This window comes from Capra hircus, chromosome 12, assembly GCF_001704415.2.
Source record: "Capra hircus breed San Clemente chromosome 12, ASM170441v1, whole genome shotgun sequence".
In the NCBI taxonomy this organism is placed as follows: domain Eukaryota; kingdom Metazoa; phylum Chordata; class Mammalia; order Artiodactyla; family Bovidae; genus Capra; species Capra hircus.
The window spans coordinates 85958282-85981611 of NC_030819.1; the positions used below are offsets into that span (position 1 = coordinate 85958282).

General features: G+C 39.9%; 1 pseudogene; it reads right to left on the reverse strand.

The window, feature by feature from the left end:
- LOC102170684 overlaps nucleotides 1-23049 on the reverse strand; it is a 35489-nt pseudogene extending 12440 nt beyond the window's left edge.

Here is a 23330-nt window from a genome sequence, read left to right on the forward strand (position 1 = left end):
CCGTTCTCTTACCCTACGCCCAAGGTAAGAGAAACGCAACTAAGATGGTAGGTGTTGCAAGAGGGCATCAGAGGGCAGATACACTGAAACCATACTCACAAAAAACTAGCCAATCTAATCACATTAGGACCACAGCTTGTCTAACTCAATCAAACCAAGCAATGCCCCCGGCAACTCAAGACGGGCGGGTCATAGTAGAGAAGTTTGACAGAATGTGTTTCACTGGAGAAGGGAATGGGAAATCACTTGAGTATTCTTGCCTTGAGAACCCCATGAACAGTATGAAAAGGCAAAATGATAGGATACTGAAAGAGGAACTCCCCAGGTCAGTAGGTGCCCAATATGCTACTGGAGATCAGTGGAGAAATAACTCCAGAAAGACTGAAGGGATGAAGCTAAAGCAAAAACAATACCAGCTGTGGATGTGACTGGTGATAGAAGCAAGCTGTGATGCTGTAAAGAGGAATATTGCATAGGAACCTGGAATGTCAGGTCCATGAATCAAGGCAAATCGGAAGTGGCCAAACAAGATATGGCAAGGGTGAACGTCGACATTCTAGGAATCAGAGAACTAAAACGGACTGGAATGGGTGAATTTAGCTCAGATGACCATTATATCTACTACTGCAGACAGGAATCCCTCAGAAGAAATGGAGTAGCCATCACGGTCAACAAAAGAGTCCAAAATGCAGTACTTGGATGCAATCTCAAAAATGACAGAATGATCTCTGTTCATCTCCAAGGTAAACCATTCAATATCACAGTTATCCAAGTCTATGCCCTGAACAGTAACGCTGAAGAAGCTGAAGATGAATGGTGTTATGAAGACCTAGAAGACCTTTTAGAACTAACACCGAAAAAAAAGATATCCTTTTCATTATAGGGAACTGGAATGCAAAAGTAGGAAGTCAAGAAACACCTGGAATAACAGGTAAATTTGGCCTTGGAATGCAGAACGAAGCAGGGCAAAGGCTAATAGAGTTTTGCCAAGAAAATGCACTGGTCATAGCAAACACCCTCTTCCAACAACACAAGAGAAGACTCTACACATGGACATCACCAGATGGTCAACACTGAAATCAGATTGATTATATTCTTTGCAGCCAAGATGGAAAAGCTCTATACAGTCAACAAGAACAAGACCAAGAGCTGACTGTGGCTCAGACCATGAAATCCTTATTTTCAAATTCAGACTAAATTGAAGAAAATAGGGAAAACCGCTAGACCATTCAGGTGTGACCTAAATCAAATCCCTTATGATCATACCGTGGAAGTGAGAAATAGATTTAAGGGCCTAGATCTGATAGATAGAGTGCCTGATGAACTATGGAATGAGGTTTGTGACATTGTACAGGAGACAGGGAACAAGAACATCCCCATGGGAAAGAAATGCAAAAAAGCAAAATGGCTGTCTTGGGAGGCCTTGCAAATAGCTGTGAAAAGAAGAGAGGTGGAAAGCAAAGGAGAAAAGGAAAGATATAAATATCTGAATGCCGAGTTCCAAAGAATAGCAAGAAGAGATAAGAACGCCTTCTTCAGCGATCAATGCAAAGAAGTAGAGGAAAACAACAGAATGGGAATGACTAAAGATCACTTCAAGAAAATTAGAGATACCAAGGGAATATTTCATGCAAAGATGGGCTCGATAAAGGACAGAAATGGTACGGACCTAACAGAAGGAGAAGATATTAAGAAGACGTAGCAAGAATACACAGAAGAAGTGTACAAAAAAAAATCTTTATAACCCAGATAATCATGATGGTGTGATCACTAATCTAGAGCCAGACATCCTGGAATGTGAAGTCAAGTGGGCCTTGGAAAGCATCACTATGAACAGCGCTAGTGGAGGTGATGGAATTCCAGTTGAGCTGTTACAAATTCTGAAAGATGATGCTGTGAAAGTGCTGTACGCTACATGCCAGTAAATTTAGAAAATTCAGCAGTGGCCACAGGATTGGAAAAGGTCAGTTTTCATTTCAATTCCAAAGAAAGGCAATGCAAAAGAATGCTCAAACTAACACATAGTTGCACTCATCTCACATGCTAGTAAAGCAATGCACAAAATTTTCCAAGCCAGGCTTCAGCTATACGTGAACTGTGAACATCCAGATGTTCAAGCTGGTTTTATAAAAGGCAGAGGAACCAGAGATCAAATTGCCAACATCCTCTGGATCATGGAAAAATCAAGCGAGTTCCAGAAAAGCATCTATTTCTGCTTTATTGACTATGCCAAAGCCTTTGACTGTGTGGATCACAATAAACTGTGGAAAATTCTGAAAGAGCTGGGAATAACAGATCACCTGACCTGCCTCTTGAGAAATCTGTAGGAATGTCAGGAAACAACAGTTAGAACTGGACAAGGAACAACAGACTGCTTCCAAATAGGAAAAGGAGTTCGTTAAGGCTGTATATTGTCACCCTGCTTATTTAACTTATATGCAGAGTACCTCATGAGAAACGCTGGACTGGAAGAAACACAAGCTGGAATCAAGATTGCCGGGATAAATATCAATAACCTCAGACATGCAGATGACACCACCCTTATGGCAGAAAGTGAAGAGGGACTAGAAGCCTCTTGATGAAAGTGAAAGTGGAGAGTGAAAACGTTGGCCTAAAGCTCAACATTCCGAAAACGTAGATCATGGTATTCGGTCCCATCACTTCCTGGGTAATAGATGGGGAAACCGTGGAAACAGTGTCAGACTTTTATTTTGGGGGTCTCAAAAATCACTGCAGATGGTGTTTGCAGCCATGAAATTAAAAGACGCTGACTCCTTGGAAGAAATGTTATGACCAACCTAGATAGCATATTCAAAAGCAGAGACATTACTTTGTCGACTAAGGTCCGTCTAGTCATGGCTATGGTTTTCCCTGTGGTCTTGTATGGATGTGAGGGTTGGACTATGAAGAATGCTAAGTGCCGAATAATTGATGTGTTTGAACTGTGGTGTTGGAGAAGACTCTTGAGAGTCCCTTGGACTGCAAGGAGATCCAACCAGTCCATTCTGAAGGAGATCAGCCCTGGGATTTCTTTGGAAGGAATGATGGTAATGCTGAAACTCCAGTACTTTGGCCAGCTCATGCAAAGAGTTGACTCATTGGAAAAGACTCTGATGCTGGAAAGGATAGGGGGCAGGAGGAGAAGGGGACCACAGAGGATGACATGGCTGGATGGCATCACTGACTCGATGGACGTGAGTCTGAGTGAACTCCGGGAGATGGTGATGGACAGGGAGGCCTGGAGGGCTGTGGCTCATGGGGTTGTAAAGAGTTGGACACCACTGAGTGACTGAACTGAACTGAAACTATGGTGGTGTAATGAAGATCATGGTGACCTCCTTCAATAGTTTCCATGCATGCACTGCTACAGTCAGTGCCCCAACGTGAAGCAGGCCACCACTGACCCAGGTCTCTGCAAAAGACCCCTGGACACTCACAAGGAATTCTGGGTTAGTCTCTTCTGTAGTCACTTCTTTCTCCTGTGTCCTGGTATGTACAAGGTTCTGTTTGTGTCCTCCATGAGTCTGTTTCCCCAGTCCAGTGTAAGTTCTGGCAGCTCTATGGTGGAGTTAATGGCAAACTCTTCCAAGATGGCTTATGCCATACCCAGAGCTGCAGCACGCAGAGCCCCTGCCTCTGTGGAAGCCCACTACTCTCCCATACTTCCACACGAGACATTCAAACACAGTTCTGTCTCAATCTCTGTTGGGAGTCTGCATCCTGGTGGGTATAAGGTATGTTTAAGCCCTCTAAGTGTCTCTGGCGGGTATTGGGTTTAATTCTACATGCAATTTTGCCCCTGCTACCATTTTTACTGGGCTTCTTCTCTGCCCTTGGACAAGGGGTATCTTCTCACAGCTTCTCTAGTGCTGCATAGGAACCTGGAATATTAGGTCCATGAATCAAGGAAAATTAGAAGTGGTCAAACAGGAGATGGCAAGAGTGAACATCAACATTTTAGGAATCAGTTAACTAAAATAGACTGAAATGGGTGAATTTAACTCAGATGACCATTATATCTACTACTATGGGCCAGAATCCCTTAGAAGAAATGGAGTAGCTGTCATAGTTAACAAAAGAATCCAAAATGTAGTCTCTTGGATGCAGTCTCAAAAACAACGGAATGATCTCTGTTTGTTTTCAAGGCAAACCATTCAATATTACAGTAATCCAAGTCTATGTCCCAACCAGTAATGCTGAAGAAGCTGAAGTTGAATGAGCCTATGAAGACATACAAGACATTCTAGAACCAATACCCCCCAAAATATGTCATTTTCATCATAGGGGACAGGAATGCAAAGTGGGAAGTCAAGAAATACCTGGAGTAACAGGCAAATTTGGTCTTAGATATACAGAATGAAGCAGAGTAAAAGCAAATAGAGTATTGCCAAGATAATACACTGGTCATAGCAGATACCTTCTTTCAAGAACACAAGAGAAGACTCTATATTTAGACTTCATCAGATAGTCAATAGGAAAATCAGATTTATTGTATTCTTTACAGCCAAAGATGGAGAAGCTCTATACACTCAGCAGAAACAAGGAGCTAACTGTGGCTTAGATCATGAACTCCTTATTGCCAAATTCAGACTTAAACTGAAGAAAGTAGGGAAAACCACTAGACCATTCAGGTATGACCTAAATCAAATCCCTTAAGATTGCACATTGGAAATGACAAATAGATTCACGGGTTTAGATCTGATACACAGAGTGCCTGAAAAACTATGGACAGAGGTTTGTGACATTGTACAGGAGGCAGGGATCAAGACCATCCCCACGAAAAAGAAATGCAAAAGGAAAAATGGTAGTATGAATGAGGCCTTACAAACAGCTGAGAAATGAAAATAAGTTAACAATGAAGGAGAAAAGGGAAGATATACCGATTTGAATGCAATGTTCCCAAGAATAGCAAGGAGAGATAAGAAAGCCTTCCTCAGCTGTCAATGCAAAGAAAAAGAGAAATATAATAGAATGGTAAAGACTAGAGAGCTCTTCAAGAAAATTAGAGATACCAAGGGAATATTTTATTCAAAGATGGGCAAAATAAAAAAAAAAAAAAAAGCAGAAGTGATATAGACCTAACAGAAAGAGAAGATATTAAGAAGAGGTGGCAAGAATACACAGAAGAACTGCAGCAAAGATCTTCATGACCCAGATAATCATGATGGTGTGAATACCCGGCAGTGATCACACATCCTGGAATGCAAAGAAAAGTAGGCATCACTATGAACAAAGCTAGTGGGAGCAATGGAATTCCAGTTGAGTTATTTCAAATCCTAAAAGGTGATGCTGTGAGAGTGCTGCACTCAATATATCAGCACATTTGGAAGACGCAGCAGCGGCCACAGGACTAAAAATTGCCAATTTTCATTCAATCCCAAAGAAAGACGATGCCAAAGAAGGTTCAAACTACTGCACAATTGCACTCATCTCACACACTAGCAGAGTAATGCTCAAAAATTCTCCAAGCTAGGCTTCAATAGTATGTGAACCATGATTTGCAGATATTCAAGCTGGATTTAGAAAAGGCAGCAGAACCAGAGATCAAGTTGCCAAAATCCTTTGGATCGGCAAAACAGCAAGATAATTTGAGAAAAACATCTACTTCTGCTTTATTGACTATGCAAAAGCCTTTGATTGTGTGTATCACAATAAACTGTGGAAATTCTGAAAGAGATGGGAATACAAGACTACCTGACCTGCCTCTTGAGAAATCTGTATGCAGGTCAGGAAGCAACAGTTACAACTGGACATAGACGAGCAGACTAGTTCCAAATCAGGAAAGGAGTACGTCAAGGCTGTATATTGTCACCCTGCTCATTTAACATGTATGCAGTATACATCCAGAGAAACGCTGGGGTCGATAAAGCACAAGCTGAAATCAAGATTTCTGGGAGCAATATCAATAACCTCTGATACACAAAGTACACCACCGTTATGGAGAAAGTGAAGAGGAACTAAAAAACCTCTTGATGAAAGTAAAAGAGGAGAGTGAAAAAGTTCTTAAAACTCCACATTCAGAAAACTAAGATCATGGCATCTGGTCCCATCACTTCATGGCAAATAGATGGAGAAACAGTGGAAACAGTGATAAAGTTCATTTTTTTAGCTCCAAAATCACTACAGATGGTGACTATAGCCATGAAATTAAAAGATGCTTGCTCCTTGAAAGGAAAGTTATGACCAACCTAAACACCATGTTAAAAAGCAGAGACATTATTTTGCCAACCAAGTCCATTTAGGCAAAGCTATTTTTTTTCAATAATTATGTATGGATGTAAGAGTTGGACTATAAAGAAAGCTGAGCTCTGAATAGTTGATGCTTTTTAACTGTGGTGTTGGTGAAGACTCTTGAGAGTCCCTTTGACTGAAAAGAGATTCAATCCGTCCATCCTAAAGGAAATCAATCCTGAATATTCATTGGAAGGACTGATGCTGAAGCTGAAACTCCAATACTTTGGCCACCTGAAGTGAAGAACTGACTCATTTGAAAAGATCCTGATTCTGGGAAGTTTGAAGGCAGGAGGAGAAGGGGACGACAGAGGATGAGATGATTGGATGGCATCACCGGCTCAATGGACATGAGTTTGAGTAAATTTCGGGCATTGATGATGGACAGGGTGGCCTGGCATGCTTCAGTCTATGGGATCAGAAAGAGTTAGACATGACTGAGCAACTGGACTGAACTGATGGATGCCCTTTTCTCTGAGGCCAATTTCCTTCTGCAAGCCCTTTGCTGGAGATTATATTCCTGCAATTAACCTTCTTATACTTCTCATAAAACAGCATGCAGATCTTCTCTCCCAAAGCCTCATCAAATGATTTCAGTTGTCTTCACACTCATACCTGAAGACTGAATCCTACTTAGGCCCTTATGCCATAAAGGTCTCAAGCCTTGATGGGTAGGTTGTTTGAGGTCATTCTAACCACACCAACTGCCGCTATACTGGCAAGTCATTCTTGTTGGTTTCCTATCTCTAGATTAAAATGGGCCCCAGAAGACTCTCCATCTCTACCAAGAAACATTCCCCACTCAGATGCTCCTCACCAGCTCTGATCTGGGACCAACCCAGCTTCAACTGTAGCAAATTCCTGAAGAAATAGAACAGTCAAAAACAAATACTGATAAGTAAAACAAAAACAGATGTATTAATTACTAATTAGACTGGGTTTCACCTACTTACCTTATTTGCAATATGACTGTACTCTGTCTCTTCTCATAAGTGGACGTTCAAACGCTTTCCCTCTGTTTGACATACTTCTCCATATTTCTTGTTTTTCTTTAGTGTGTGTGTGTGTGGGGGGGGGTGCTCCTCTTACAGTAATCAGCCTACATGAATTCATTATCCATTTTCCTTTTCACAGTAACACAAGCCCTTGCCTTTCCTTGAAACACCATTGTTACTGATCTCCCTTTACTCCTTGACTTTATAACTGATGTTTGGCTCCAATGAGATTTCATAGAGTTCACACCAACCCAAATTCATTTATTTTTATATAAATTAATTTATTTTAGCTGGAGGTTAATTATTTTACAATATCATATTGGTTTTGCCATACATCAGCATGAATCAGCCACAGGTACACACACGTTCCCCATCCTGAACCCCCCTCCCTCCTCCCTCCCTGTACTATCCCTCTGGGTCATCCCAGTTCATGAGCCCCAAGCATCCAGTATCACGAATCAAACCTAGACTGGTGATTCGTTTCATATATGATACTATACATGTTTAAATGCCATTCTCCCAAATCATCCCACCCTCGCCCTCTCCCACAGAGTCCAAAAGACTATTTTATGCATCTGTGTCTCTTTTGCTGTCTCTCTTACAGGGTTATTATTACCATCTTTCTAAATTCCATATATATGCGTTAGTATACTGAATTGCTGTTTTCTTTCTGGCTTACCTCACGCTGTATAATAGGCTTCAGTTTCATCCACCTCATTAGAACTGATTCAAATGTATTCTTTTCAATGGCTGAGTAATACTCTATTGTGTTTATGTACCACAGCTCTCTTATCCATTCATCTGCTGATTCATCTGCTGATGGACATTTCTCCAAAGAAGACATAGAGATGGCTAAGAAACACATGAAAAGGTGTTCAACATCTCTCATTATCAGAAAAATGCAAATCAAAGCCACAATGAGGTACCATTTCATGCCAGTCAGAATGGCTGTGATACAAAAGTCTACAAGCAATAAATGCTGGAGGGGGTGTGGAGAAAAGGGAACCCTTGTACACTGTTGGTGGAATGCAAACTAGTACAGCCACTATGGAGAACAGTGTGGAGATTCCTTAAAAGACTGGAAATAGAACTGCCTTATGACCCAGCAATCCCAGCTGGGCAGACACACCAAGGAAACAGAATTGAAAGAGACACGTGTACTCCAATGTTCATCGCAGCACTGTTTATAATAGCCAGGACATGGAAACAACCAAATTTATTTCTACACCTGGATTCTTACTTTATATCATCTTCTCCCCTTAGACATGAGATGTCACGTTATTTTACTCTTCTTCCCTCTTCTTTTACCCAAAGGTCACATTAATACCTATATCTCACCCTGCCTCAAACCTTGCCTACCTATTCAGAACTCTAAATCTGACTCATCATTTATTCAATACTTCAAACTCGACCCTGATTGGCCAGTGATTGCTGGATCTGCTTATCTATCTCCTTGTCTGGAGGATCGACACTCCCCATTTCCACACATCAATGGACAATGCATAAACACTTCTCTTTATCACACATTTAGAGGAAAACCTCTGGTCCATTGGTTCACATAGAGTCAGACATGACTAAAGTGACAGAGCACCTACACACTCTCTTTTTATCATGCTTACTTTATTTACATTCAATTGATCAAATTCACAATCTGGACAAGATACTGACCTCCTTCCTTACAGATCTCACTTCTACTCATAAAGGACTAGATATAGGAGGACCTACCACCTCTGACATTCATCTACAACAGGCTCCTTCCTGTTTTTCCAGACAAAACTTTATAAACAATTGTTACCCTCAACTAGGAAATATACTGTCACACCTCTGTAATCATACTTCACATCTCTCCTCCCCTTCAGGCCAATCCACGTACTACATCTCTGGAACTGCAGAATATTCTCTTGTTTTCTCAGGGAAACTCTCTTCTGCATATGGTGTAAATACTCCTCTTATGGGGGCTCCATTGGTGAGTTCACTGTCCATTTCAGAGACTACTAATAAGTTCCCAGAAAGACTCTTAGTTGATGTCAATTAGAGTTGTTGTCTTCTTACTCCTGAAATATTTTTCTTATGTGAAACCACCACCTATTTTTGTCTTTCCATTAACTGGACAGGAATATGCACCCTAGTATAAGTAGCCTCAGAAATTTCTAATGCTCTTAACAATCAGACCCTTACCTTTTGTAGGCCCTCTTCTTCTACTTCAGTTCGGTTCAGTCGCTCAGTCATGTCTGACTCTTTGAGACCCCATGAATCGCAGCACTCCAGGCCTCCCTGTCCATCACCAACTCCCAGAGTTCACTCATACTCACGTCCATTGATTGAGTGATGCCATCCAGCCATCTCATCCTCTGTGGTCCCCTTCTCCTCCTGCCCCCAATCCCTTCCCAGCATCAGAGTCTTTTCCAATGAGTCAACTCTTCCCATGAGGTGGCTGAAGTACTGGAGTTTCAGCTTTAGTATCATTCCTGTCAAGGAAATCCCAGGGTTGATCTCCTTCAGAATGGACTGGTTGGATCTCCTTGCAGTCCAAGGAACTCTCAAGAGTCTTCTCCAACACCACAGTTTAAAAGCATCAATTCTTCAGCACTCAGCCTTCTTCACAGTCCAACTCTCACATCCATACATGACCACAGGAAAAAACATAGCCTTGACTCAGTTCAGTTCAGTCGCTAAGTTGTGTCCGATTCTTTGCAACCCCACGAATCACAGCATGCCAGGCCTCCCTGTCCATCACCAACTCACAGAGTTCACTCAGACTCGCCTCAATCGAGTCCGTGATGCCATCCAGCCATCTTATCCTCTTTCGTCCCCTTCTCCTCCTGCCCCCAATCTCTCCCAGCATCAGAGTCTTTTCCAATGAGTCGATTCTTCACATGAGGTGCCCAAAGTACTGGAGTTTCAGCATTACCATCATTCCCTCCAAAGAACACCCAGGGCTGATCTCCTTTAGACTGGACTGGTTGGATCTCCCTGCAGTCGAAGGGAATCTCAAGAGTCTTCTCCAACACCACAGTTCACAAGCATCAGTTCTTCAGTGCTCAGCTTTCTTCACAGTCCAACTCTCACATCTATACATGACCACTGGAAAAACCATAGCCTTGACTAGATGGACCTTTGTGTATAATGCGCGTTTTTTCAACATTTCTTCAGGACCGCTTACCAATTGAATTATCCATGAGCTACTTCTAATTCACTCAAATTATTAGAAACTTTTACTCCATATGAATCATCTTGATCCATATTCCAGCCTTTTCCTATCTCACTCCCACGATGCCTCTCTCCCAAAGGAAGCAGTTATGAAAGATTTTCCTTTGGCCCTTACTCTAAATCAAAAAGGCTGGAATGCTATGGCCTACATGGGGGCTAATTGTTCAAGTGGCTCATTATGTTGACCTTACAAACAAAGGATAACTTGCAGTGATGCTTGAAACTGACCAAACTGCCCAAATAACATTCTGTTTTCCCTCTGATGCCTACCTTCTCAAGGCTATTAGACAGCCGGACTCCAGACCTCCAGATACGTGACCATAGAAGTCAGCTACAGGCTAAATATTAACCATTTCTTTAGAGAATCTTTCATTGGTGGTATATAAGAAAGACGCCATCAGAAAGGGAGGTTTTCCTTAAGGGCCAGACACACTCTCATTTTCCCTCTAATAAACTTATTTTTCTTGCCTGACTGCCCAGCTCTCTTTTTTTCTCTGTGCTTGCCTTATATATTTCAATCACTAAGGCATGTCCAACTTTTTGTGACTTCATGGACTCCAGCAAATCACACTCTTTTGTCCTCCACTACCTCCCAGAGTTTTCTCAAATCTCATCCTCTGCTGCCTTCTTCTCCTTTTGCCTTCAATCTTTCACAGCATCAGAGTCTTTTCCAATGGATCAGCTCTTTGCTTCAAGTGGCCAGAGTATTGGAACTTCAGCTTCAGAAAAAGTCCTCCCAATGAACTTTCATGGTGGATTATATTTAGGATTTACTGATCGCCTTGCTATCCAAGGGACTCTCAAGAGTCTCTTCCAGCACCACAATTCAAAAGCATCAATTCTTTGGCTCTCAGACTTCTATATGGTCCTCCTCTCACATTGGTTAGGACTACTGGAAAGAAAAAAAAAAAAAAACACATAATTTTGACTATACCAACTTTTATCAGTAAAGTGAGGTCTCTTCTTTTTAATACATTGTCTAAATTTGTCATGGCTTTCTTTCTAAGGAGGGAGCGTTTTCTTTTTCTTTTTCTTTTTTTTTAATTTCATGGCTGCAATCACCATCCACAGTAATTGAGAGTCCAAGAAAAAGAAATCCGTCACTGCTCCAACTTTCTTCCATTCTATTTGCCATGAAGTGATGAGACTAGATGCCATGGTCACAGGTGCTTTTTCCTTTTTCTTTCTTCTTCTTTTTTTTTTTTTAATATTGAGTTTCAAGCTAGATTTTTCACTCTCCTCTGTCATCCTCATCAAGAAGCTCTTTAGTTTATCTTCACTTTCTGCATTAGAATGGTATTATGTGCATATCTGAAGTTGTTGATATTTCTCAGGGCAATCTTGATTACGGCTTATGATTCACTCTGCCTAACATTTCTCACAATGTACTTTGCATAAAGGGCTTTGCAAGTGGCACTAACGTTAAAGAATCCACCTGTCAACAGGAGATGTGTAAGAGAGGAGGGTTCAATCCCTGGGTAGGGAAGACACCCTAGGGGAGGGCATGGCAACCCACTTCAGTGTTCTTGACTGGAGAAACCAATGGACAGATGATCCTGGTGAGATACAGTCCATAGGGTCACAAAGAGTCAGACACCATAGAAGTGACTTGGCACATGCATACATTCTGCACAGAAGTTAAATAAAGTGACAATATACAGCCTTGTTATATTGCTTTCCATATTTTGAATAGTCAGCTGTTCCATGTCCCATTCTAACTGTTGCTTTTGACCTGTGCCTAGGTTTCTAAGGAAACCAGTAAAATGGCCTGATACTTCTATATCTTTAAGAATTTTGCATAGTGTGTTGTGACCCACATAGTACAACAATGTGTGTGTGTGTGAGTCACTCAGTCCTGTCCAACTCTTTGTGACCCCATAGACTGTAGTCTGCCAAGCTCCTATGTCCATGGAATTCTCCACGCAAGAATACTGGAGTGGGTTGCCATGCCCTCCTTCAGGGAATCTTCCTGACACAGAGACTGACCCTGGATCCCCTTGGGTTGCACATGGCAACCCATTCCACTATTCATACCTGGAGAATCCTATGGACAGAAGAACCTGGCAGACTATGATCCATAGGGTCACAAGGAGTAAGACATGACTGAAGTGAATTAGCACACATGCACATAGTACTTTCCACGATGTCTATTTGACATTGTATTAGAGACCATGGACAATGCCACAAATTCAGGAACAATGCACGTGTCACACAATCATAAGAAGAGATACAAACTTTTTTTTTGCTTTTAATTAACTTGATTATGTAGAAAATCCAGCAATTAATTTTTCAAGCCATTTTAATTATTTCTAATTAATATGATAATTAAAATAGCTGATTAGTTAAAAATATTTATATATAATATCAAAATTAAAAATACAGCTAGGAATAAACCTAGCAAAAGACACAAAAAGTTTCTTAGGAGATAGTTACACAAATAATAGAAAGACAGAAAGGCAACCTAATTGTTCATGGATGACCTGACTGTTCATTCACTGACATGAATTGTTCACTAAAGTAATATATTAACCCACCCCTAAATTAATCTACAAGGGTATTAGGACTTGCTAGCAGAAATATTCTATAAATTTATAAAAGTCAGACATATATAAAAAAAAGACTGAAATATTGGTGATGGTAGAGACATCAATCTATGCAACAGAAAAATATCATTAAAATTAGTTAAAATATGCAGTAATTACATAAGGCAGTTGTAGTTTTATAAATTGTTGAAAGTGAGTGAAATTTAATAAATTACAATAACATTAAAATGCATTTTAATGCAATAGGTAATGTCATAAAGAAATTTTAATAAAGAACACACAATTAAGGATAATGCTAAAATACATAAACTAACAATCATTAATATACAGAACATTTACAAATCAAATTGGCCTTTTTAAACCACTAAATATTCAATATAAGGAAAAATAATTTTCAGTTTAGTTAAGTTTAGTCACTCAGTCATGTCCAACTCTTTGCACCCCCATGGACTGCGGCACTCCAGGCTTCCCTGTCCATCACCAACTGCTGTAGCTTGCTCAAACTCATGTCCATCTTGTTGGTGATGCCATCTAACCATCTCATCCTCTGTTGTCCCTTTCTCCTCCTGCCTTCAACTTTTCCCAGCATCAGGGTCTTTTCCAGCGACTCAGTTCTTCCCATCAGGTGACCAAAGTATTGGAGTTTCAGCTTCTGCATCAGACCTTCCAATGAATATTCAGGACTGATTTCCTTTAGGATTAACTGGTTGATTCTCCTTGCAGTCCAAGAGACTCTCAAGAGTCTTCTCTAACACCACAGTTCAAAAGCATAAATTCTTCAGTGCTCAGCTTTCTGTATAGTCAATCTCTCAAATCCATGCATGACTACTGGAAAACCCATTGCTTTGATTAGACAGACCTTTGTTGCCAAAGTAATTTCTCGGCTTTTTAATATGGTGTTCAGGTTGGTCATAACTTTTCTTCCAAGGAGCAAGCATCTTTTAATTTCATGGCTGCAGTCACCATCTACAGTGATTTTGGAGTCTGGGAAAATAAAGTCTATCACTGTTTCCATTTTTTTCCCCATCTACTTTCCATGATATGATGGGACCAGATGCTATGATCTTAGTTTTTTGAGTGTTGAGTTTTAAGGCAGTTTTTTCACCCTCCCCTTTCACTTTCTTCAAGAGGCACTTTAGTTCCTCTTCACATTCTTACATAAGTGTGTTGTCATCTGTGTATCTGAGGTTACTGATATTTCTGCCAGTGACCTTGATTCCATCTTGTGCTTCATCTAGCCTGGCATTTTGCATAATGTACTCTGCATAGAAGTTAAATAAGCAGGGTGACAATATACAGCCTTGACAAACTCCTTTCCCAATTTGGAAGCAGTCTGTTTTTCCATGTCCATAACTGTTGTTACTTGACCTGCATGCAGACTTCTCAGGAGGCAGATAAGGTGGTATGGTATTTCCCTAATTATAAAATAATTATATTGGTTTAGTCATTTGCTGAAGTAAATATCTTACTGTAATTTGTATTAAAATAACTTTCAATTATTATCAAGTAAAGACACAATATGAAATCTTAAAAGTAATATGTAACTGTAAAATTCTGAATTTATAAAATAAAAATAAATAATTCTTAATAAAAATGTTCTTATTGGCAAGTATTTTATAACTTCCATGCATACCTTCCATTAAAAACATTATAATGGATTTATACAATATGACTCCTTATATTTCATGTTGCTTTCTCTCTTTTCTAAATATACAATATAGAGAGAAAGAAAAGCACAGTGCATGCAAATTATCAGAAATGACACTATACAATGTCAAAGTCATCCTGCCTTCTAGAAGCACCATCTTCTAAGATAATATATGCCCATTGGTCACCCCTAATTCATATTACCTAAACACTAGCCTTCTCTAAAATATATATCTGAAAACCATTCGTTTAGGTTTCAGTCTTGCCCAGGATATAGACCAATATGCACTAAGCAATTCTTCATATATAGATTTGTTTCTTTGCCAATAGGTAGGACTTTAAAAGATTCTGCAGCCCTAAACCTGTAACCTGAGGTGCTAGCACTAAGCTCTGGTTGTCCTAAGATGGAATAAGTAGTATTCCATTTATATTCCTTCTCCTTTTGCTTGTTTCCATCATTAATATTAGACTTTCATTTGCATATGAACTCAGTTTCTTACTGTTACTGTAACCCACCCTGAGCTGAAGTTCACATTCCAAATTTCTGCATCCATTATGGAAGATAAATTTTATACTTTGAATGTTTGCCTTTGAAATATGCTCTGATTTAACCTGAGTGCACATTTTTACAAAACTACTCTTTGAAGAAGATACCTTCTTAGCTTACTACTCTTATCTATGGGTGATCACTTTGGAAGGACTGATGCTGAAGCTGAAACTCCAATACTTTGGCCACCTGATGTGAATAATTAACTCATTGAAAGAGACTGTGATGCTGGGAAATATGGAACACAAAAGGAGAAGAGGACGTCAGATGATAAGATGATTAGGCATAGCATCACTGACTCAATGGACCCGAATCTGAGCACACTCTGGGAGATAATGAAGGAGAGAGAGGATCGGCATGTTGCAGTCCCTGGGGTCACAAAGAGTCAGACACAACGTAGTGACTTAACAACAGTCTAACTTTTGATAACTACAACTTAGATTTAGGCCTGCATCTGTAGAGTACTATAACACCTCCCCTTCCCTTTTTGGCTTATTCTCTATTATGAAATTTAGAATGAGGTTCCAGCAAAAAGGCCCATGTGAGCATGGATGCTTTTTTTAAAGCTGATAAATTAGCAAATGTAATAAATACTATCAAAACATGAATTTAAAAATTAATGTTTGTGATGATCTTGTTGAGCAAATTGCATTGGAGATTATGGAAGTTTTGTTCATAGGTAATTATGTTTCCTAGTGTAGTGGAAAGGGCATCAGGTCAAAACCTAACTGTTCATGAACTGATGATATTTTGGAAGTGAGAGATTCTAACCCCCATGTTTATTTTATGTAAGTATAAGCAGTAAAAGAAGAGCTTTCTTATATCATAATGGAAATCAAGAAAGCTGTATGAAAGTATTTTGTTAAATTGTTTGCAAATATCATAACAAAAAACTAGTGCCCTGCTGATTAAAATGTAAATATTCAGTCTCTTTTCTCATTAAAAAAAGAATGAAATAAATAAAATTATCCTCAGAATTTTAAATAGTGTTTCATAGTATCGTTTTGTCATGAAGTTATGTATTTGCAATTTTTTTAATAGTGAAAGGAACTTAGTCTATTTTAGGTATGCAACAACTTGATGCCAGCGTGTGACCAAAAGGAATCAAATAAAAACCTCAGCTGACTATCATGAGGATGAACAAGAGTTAGCACCTTATAACTACATTTCTGATCTGTGTCAGTTCAGAAGACTAGATGCTGGCAGATTATCTTGTCTGTAGTGTATGTTATCAAATTTTAGGCTAAAGTGCAACAGAAGATAAATAAAAGAATAAATTTAGATTTTCACTTAAAATATTTATAGAGCAATTACACTGGAGGTAGGGCAGGAAACAAACCGAATACTACTGCTGTTCTAGGAGTATAAAATGTAGTTAAGGAGATAGAACATAACACATGGAAAAGGAGATATTGTGGTAGACTCTTGTTCAAAGATCATTGTTAACTCACTAAGTCATGTCCAGTTATTTGCAACTGCATGGACATTAGCATCCCAGGTCTCCCTGTCCTTTACTATTACCTGGAGTTTGCTCACGCTAGTGTCCATTAAGTCAAAGATGCCATCCTACCATCTCATCCTCTGTTGTTCCCTTCTCCTCCTTCCTTCAGTCTTTCTCAACATCAGGGTCTCTTCAAATCAGTTGGCTCTTTGTATCAGGTGGCCAAAGTATTGGAACTTCAGCTTCAGCATCAGTCCTTTCAATGAATATTCAGGGTTGATTTCCCTTAGGATTGATTGGTTTATTCTCCTTGCAGCCCATGGGACTCTGAAGAGTCTTTTCCAGCAGCACAGTTGGAAAGGCATGTTTAAAGATAACCAGTACCATTTCCTTGCCTTGGACACACAGCACAGATAGATGCAGTTTCCAGTCTCCCTTTCAATTATAATGGACATGCCTAAGTGGGTGCTAGAAAAGGAAAGAATTAAGGTATGCCACTTCCATAGTGGCTGAGTTGGTAAAGAATCTATCTGCAAAGTGGGACACCTGGGTTCAATCTCCAGGCTGGGAAGATCACGCGAAGAAGAAAATGGCAAACCACTCCTGTGTCCTTGGCTGGAACATCCATGGATAGAGGAGCCTAGTGAGCTGTAGTCCATGGGATCACAAAGAGTCAGGCACAACTGAACAACTAACACACTCCTAAACTTGACCATTCTGCTTTATTCTTTACTGTCTATCTCTCTCTATGTTAATTCACTGACATGCCAAAGACCCTAGAATATGACAGAAGTACATAAGGAAAGAATACACGATTCAAGGTTCAGTGCTTGCAGCACAAACTCTCAACAAGAATCTAAAGAAGAATGTGAATGAAAAATCAAATTTTGCTGAATTAACAGGGATGCTGCCGGGAGCCAGCACAGGAGATCCCACCCATAGACAAGGTCATGTGGAAGAGACCTGACGAGCAAGGCAGATCAGAACTCAAGGGACCCCCTGGACCTGCTTTGAGCATCTACCCCACAAACAGGAATCTGTCTGTCTTACTATTCTGTGTCTTTCACCAACTCTTCTGACATTAACAGGGGTCTATCCCCGACCACCTTCTCTGGAAAAATCAACTTAGGCTCTAGTTTATTGGACATGAAAGGAATATTTCAATTCAAACCCTCTGATGGCTTTCTAGCTTACTTGACAGGTTATCCAGATTCTTTCAGCTACTTTTGTGATTATTTACAGCCTCCTAACTGTTAGAGACATGGGAAGCTTAAAACTTTCTAAAAAATATAGCCTTTCAAAGAGTTAAAAACTATTAGAGTGAAGCTGGTGTAGGATTTCACTGTTGAGCCAATGCTTGCTGCCAAGTTCTGATATCCTTATCCATTATGCACCTGGGAGTGCATTAGTTAACGTAGTTGAATTTAAGAAAAACAAGTAGTACCTTCGAATTAACACATCAGACCTTTGAGCTAATTGATCCTTTCTTTTTTGTAACTCACTGCTCCTTTGCTGCATGAGAATGTAACTCTGTTTAATACTTTCTGAGGCTGACACAGATTAGAAATATAAAGAAAAAAACCTTTCAAGGAAAATAAGTTTTCTGGTTGAAACAGCCTTATCAAAAAGGGTCATAATATGTCACAGGCCTCAAGGTCAGAAGATAATGTACACAACATTGTTATGGGAAAGGTATGCAGAAAAAATCCTGATTTCGATAAAGACAAAACAGATGTAATGTTTGGGCTGACTCTGCATGACTGTTTCATCTTTCATTTCCCCTATGTACAAGTCAAGGTGTAAAAGTTCTTTTGAAAATAAAGTTATAGCCCTCACTCACAAGCTTGGTCTCCCCGTGTCATTTTTTCTTCTCTCTCGTGGATCCAGGGAATCAAAGTGGCGATGGCGTTGCGAGGAAAGACTTTATTTATTTAATATAAGATTAGATTAAGAAACAATAGTATAGTGAAAATTAAGTGGAGAAAGAGGCTGAAAACTTGCTTACGTGGAAAACCAATAAAGCTCCAGACAAGGAACTGCACCATCTATGTTAGCCACTGGTGCCTGTTTGAATATCGGAGAGTGCCCCGCCTTGGGCTCTCTCTCTTAACGGATCTTAGAAGCTGGGACAGTAAGCAGACATGGTGAGCCTCCACGCCCAGAAGGGAATTCATCCTGAAATTAGAGTAAAGAGGAGACACGGGGGAAACAGTCCAGGACTGCCCTAGCTCTATTGTCTAGAAAAGCCTTTTAGACCTTTTGATTGTACATAGAGATCAATGGGTAATACAAAATATGCAGTGTTAGCAGCCCAGACTCTTATCAAAAACAGGCTTTTCTCTCTGCATACTGATTGTGTACACAAGTCTTAGGTGATTTACATCATCTTCTGGCCAAAAAGGCCACTTAACATTTTACAGCCTTTTTTCTGATAAGGGTTTGTCAACCAGAAGACTTATTTGTGTTGATCTTCCCAAAGTCTGGTGCCACTCTCAGAAAGCACTAAATAAAGTTACATTCTTACATAGCAAGGACACAAGAGGATGCAGTGATATATAACAAAAGAAAAATAATTAACTCAAAAGTCTAGTGTTGCTAACATCAAAACTACTATATATCTTATCCCATATCTCGTTTACCTTGATTAACATACTCCCAGGTGCCTAAAAGATAAGGAATATGGAGGTCGGGCAGCAGTCATTGAGTCAACAGTGAAAACCCTCTACCAATATAATTTTTAACTTTTTAGAAAAGGCTCTGTGTCTTTAAGATGCTTTTAAGCTTTGTGCCTCTTGTGGTTGGGGGACTGTAAGCAATTCACAAGCTGTAAGAGGTCTGGGGAACCTGCTAGGCAAGGCAGAGAATTATCAGAGGGGGTTTAACTGAAACATCCCTTTCAAATGCAGAAGACTAAAGCCCTGAGTTGACGTTTTCCAGAGAATATCAGAAGAGTGGAAAAGCCGAGTACAAAGGCAGGCAGATTTTTGTTTTTTGGGGTACATGCTCAGGAAATTCCTGGGGGAACCCTGAAACTTGATCACATCCTTGCGTTTTGTCAGGCTTCCTTCCGCATGACCTTGTCACGGCGGGATTCCACATGCTGGCGCCCCTGGCACTGTCTCCCTTTCTTTTTCAGGCTGATCCTTTGGAGTGCAGAGGCTCTCTGAGTTCACTTTCCTTCCCGGGCTTCTAAGATCCTCTCGAGAGGGCCCCTGTGCTGATGAGAACAGAGTAAGTCCCATGCTGGGCTTTATTGCTTTCTGCATAAACCAAGGAATATCAACCTCTTTTCTCCCTCTATTTGCTTTAACTGCAACATTGTTTCTTTCAGTTCAGTTCACTTCAGTTGCTCAGTCCTCTCTGACTCTTCTGACATCATGAACTGCAGCACTCCAGGTCTCCCTGTCCATCACCAAATCCCAGAGTACACTCAGATTCATGTCCATCAAGTAAGTGATGCCATCAGCCATCTCATCCTCGGTCGTCCCCTTCTCCTCCTGCCCCCAATCCCTCCCAGCATCAGAGTGTTTTCCAATGAGTCAACTCTTCACATGAGGTGGCCAAATTACTGGAGTTTCAGCTTTAGCATCATTCCTTCCAAAGAAATACCAGGCTGATCTCCTTCAGAATGAACTAGTTGGATCTCCTTGCAGTGCAAGGACTCTCAAGAGTCTTGCTGGCAGATTATCTGTCTGTAGTATGTATGTTGATCAAATTTAGAGCTAAAGTGCAACAGAAGATAAATAAAAGAATAAATTTAATTTCACTTAAAATACTTTATAGAACAATTACACTGGAGGTAGGCCAGGAAACAACCGAATACTACTGCTGCTTCTAGGAGGTATAAAATGTATTAATGGAGATGAAACATAACAGCATCGGAAAAGGAGATATTGTGGTGACTCTTGTGCAAGATCATTGTTAACTACACTAAGTCATGTCCAGTATTTGCAACTGCATGGACCATTAGATCCCAGTCTCCCTGTCCTTTTACTATTACCTGGAGTTGCCGCCACGCTAGGTCACATTAAGTCAAAAGATGCCACCTCACCATCATCATCCTCCTGTTAGTTCCCCTTCTCCCTCCTTCCTTTAGTCTTTCTCAACATTCAGGGTCTCTTCAAATCAGATGGCTCATTTGCATCAGGTGGCCAAAGTATTTGGAACTTCAGCTTTCAGCATCAAGTCCTTTCCAATCGAACTATTCAGGTTTGTATATTCCCTTAGGATTGATTGGATTATTCCTTCCTTGCAGCCATGCCGACTCTGTTAAGAGTCTTTTCCAGCGAGCCACAGTTGGAAAGCATGCTTTAAGGATAACCAGTTACCTTTCCTTGCCTTGGACACACAGACGATTAGATGCAGTTTCCAGTCTCCCTTCAATTATAATGACATGCTAGTGGGTGCTAGAAAAAGGAAAGAATTAAGGTATGCCACTCCATAGTGGCCTGAGTGGTTAATGAATCTATCTGCCCAAAGTGGCGACACCTGGGTTCAAATCTCCAGGCTGGGAAGAATCACCGCGAAGCCAAGAATAATGGCAAACCACTCCTGTGTCCGGCTGAACGATCCCATGGCATAGAGGAGCCTAGTGAGCCTGTGAAAGTCCATGGATCACAAAGAGGTCAGGCACAACTGCAACAACTAACATCACGTCCTAAACTTGACCATCTGCTATTATTCTCTTATCTTCTATCTCTCTCTATGTGAATTCACTACGCCAACAGACCCTAGAATATGACAGAAGTACATCAAGGAAAGAAGACACCGATCAAGTCAGTGCTTGCAGCACAAACTTCAACAAGATCTAAAAGAAGAATTGAATGAAAAATCAATTTTGCTATGAATTAACAGGATGCTGCGGAGCAGCACAGAAATCCCACCATGACTAAGGTCATGTGGAAGCAAGCCTGACGAGCAAGGCAATCAGAACTCAGAGGGACCCCCTGCGACCTGCTTGAGAATCTACCCCACAACAGAATCTGTCTGTCTTACTATTCTGTGTTTCACCAACTTTCTGACATAACAGGGGTCTAATCCCCCGACCACCTTGCTATGAAAAAATCAAACTTAGGTCTATTTATTGGACGGAGGAATATTTACAATTCAAACCCCTCTGATGGCTTTTAATATGGTGTTCAGGTTGGTCATAACTTTCTTCCAAAGGAGCAAGCATCTTTTAATTTCATGGCTGCAGTCACCATCTACAGTGATTTTGGAGTCTGGGAAAATAAAGTCTGTCACTGTTTCCATTTTTTTCCCCATCTACTTTCCATGATATGATGGGACCAGATGCTATGATCTTAGTTTTTTTGAGTGTTGAGTTTTAAGGCAGTTTTTTCACCTCCCCTTTCACTTTCATCAAGAGGCACTTTAGTTCCTCTTCACATTCTTACATAAGTGTGTTGTCATCTGTGTATCTGAGGTTACTGATATTTCTGCCAGTGACCTTGATTCCATCTTGTGCTTCATCTAGCCTGGCATTTTGCATAATGTACTCTGCATAGAAGTTAAATAAGCAGGGTGACAATATACAGCCTTGACAAACTCCTTTCCCAATTTGGAAGCAGTCTGTTTTTCCATGTCCATAACTGTTGTTACTTGACCTGCATGCAGACTTCTCAGGAGGCAGATAAGGTGGTATGGTATTTCCATAATTATAAAATAATTATATTGGTTTAGTCATTTGCTGAAGTAAATATCTTACTGTAATTTGTATTAAAATAACTTTCAATTATTATCAAGTAAAGACACAATATGAAATCTTAAAAGTAATATGTAACTGTAAAATTCTGAATTTATAAAATAAAAATAAATAATTCTTAATAAAAATGTTCTTATTGGCAAGTATTTTATAACTTCCATGCATACCTTCCATTAAAAACATTATAATGGATTTATACAATATGACTCCTTATATTTCATGTTGCTGTCTCTCTTTTCTAAATATACAATATAGAGAGAAAGAAAAGCACAGTGCATGCAAATTATCAGAAATGACACTATACAATGTCAAAGTCATCCTGCCTTCTAGAAGCACCATCTTCTAAGATAATATATGCCCATTGGTCACCCCTAATTCATATTACCTAAACACTAGCCTTCTCTAAAATATATATCTGAAAACCATTCGTTTAGGTTTCAGTCTGCCCAGGATATAGACCAATATGCACTAAGCAATTCTTCATATATAGATTTGTTTCTTTGCCAATAGGTAGGACTTTAAAAGATTCTGCAGCCCTAAACCTGTAACCTGCAGTGCTAGCACTAAGCTCTGGTTGTCCTAAGATGGAATAAGTAGTATTCCATTTATATTCCTTCTCCTTTTGCTTGTTTCCATCATTATATTAGACTTTCATTTGCATATGAACTCAGTTTCTTACTGTTACTGTAACCACCTGAGCTGAAGTTCACATTCCAAATTTCTGCATCCATTATGCGAAGATAAATTTTATACTTTGAATGTTTGCCTTTGAAAATATGCTCTGATTTAACCTGAGTGCACATTTTTACAAAACTACTCTTTGAAGAAGATACCTTCTTAGCTTACTACTCTTATCTATGGGTGATCACTTTGGAAGGACTGATGCTGAAGCTGAAACTCCAATACTTTGGCCACCTGATGTGAATAATTAACTCATTGAAAGAGACTGTGATGCTGGAAATATGGAACACAAAAGGAGAAGAGGACGTCAGATGATAAGATGATTAGGCAT